The sequence below is a fragment of the Otolemur garnettii genome, unplaced genomic scaffold (assembly GCF_000181295.1).
Source record: "Otolemur garnettii isolate 467f Iridium unplaced genomic scaffold, OtoGar3 scaffold00016, whole genome shotgun sequence".
Lineage (NCBI taxonomy): Eukaryota > Metazoa > Chordata > Mammalia > Primates > Galagidae > Otolemur > Otolemur garnettii.
The window spans coordinates 30,331,381-30,332,504 of NW_003852411.1; positions in this window are offsets into that span (position 1 = coordinate 30,331,381).

Consider the following 1,124-nt stretch of genomic DNA (forward strand, 5'->3'; position numbering starts at 1 on the left):
CGTTACAGCTCACAGCAACCTCCAACTCCTGGGCTCAAGCGAGTCTCCTGCTTCCACCTCCCAAGTAGCTGGGACCACAGGCGCCCGCCACAATGCCTGGCTATTTATTGGTTGCAGCCGTCATTGTTGTTTGGCGGGTCTGGGCTGGGGATTCGAACCCGACACCTTAGGTGTACGTGGCTGGCGCCTTAGCCACTTGAGCCACAGGCGCCGAGCCTACCTGTGATCTTTTAAAGATATCAGTTTTTACCAAAATAATCTATATATTCAATGTTATTTCAATAAAATTCCAGGTGTGTGCATGTCTGTGTATCATTTAAAATTTAAAAATTTTATGTAGAAAAAAATAACTGAGATACTTTTGAAGAACAAAATGGGAGGCCTTGTGCTACTGAATTTCAAGAGATCTTAAAAATAAATCATTAATACTTAAAGCAATGTGGCATGGGTACAAGGAAATAATGATTACCATGCGCCTACTCTGGGGAAAGAGAGAGGTTTCTAATGCAGGAGGAACATATGGGAAGCTTCTGGAGTGCTGATAAGGTTTTATTTCTTGACCTGAATGATAACCACACAGGTATTTGCCTTGTATTTGTAATTAATAAAACTGTATATTAGGTCTCAGATATTTTCTGATATGTGTGTTGATTTTTATAATAAAGTTTTCTTCTTTTTTTTTTCTCTTTGAGACAGAGTTTCACTTTGTCCCCTTCACTAGAATGCTATGATATCATAGCTCACAGCAATCTCAAACTCTTGGGCTCAAAGAATCCTCTTACCTCAGGCTCTCAAGTCTCTTGGACTACGTGTGGTGCCCACCACAACACCTGGTTATTTTTAGAGACAGGGGCCTTGCTCTGTTTCACGCTGGTCTCGAACACATGAGCTCAGGCAATCTACCTGCCTCAGCCTCCTAGAGTGCTAGGATTATAGGAGTGTGGAACCATGCCCAGACCAATAAGAGTTTATTTTAAACAATAAGAGACAACCAAGTCACTTGGAGATGCAGATGCTGAGTGGGAGGGAGGTGCTGGCGAGAGAGAGGCTTTCTTCCACACTGTTCTCTCTCAGTGCACACTTAGTCTGTCAAGGTTCCCTCCCCGGGTACAATTTGAATTACT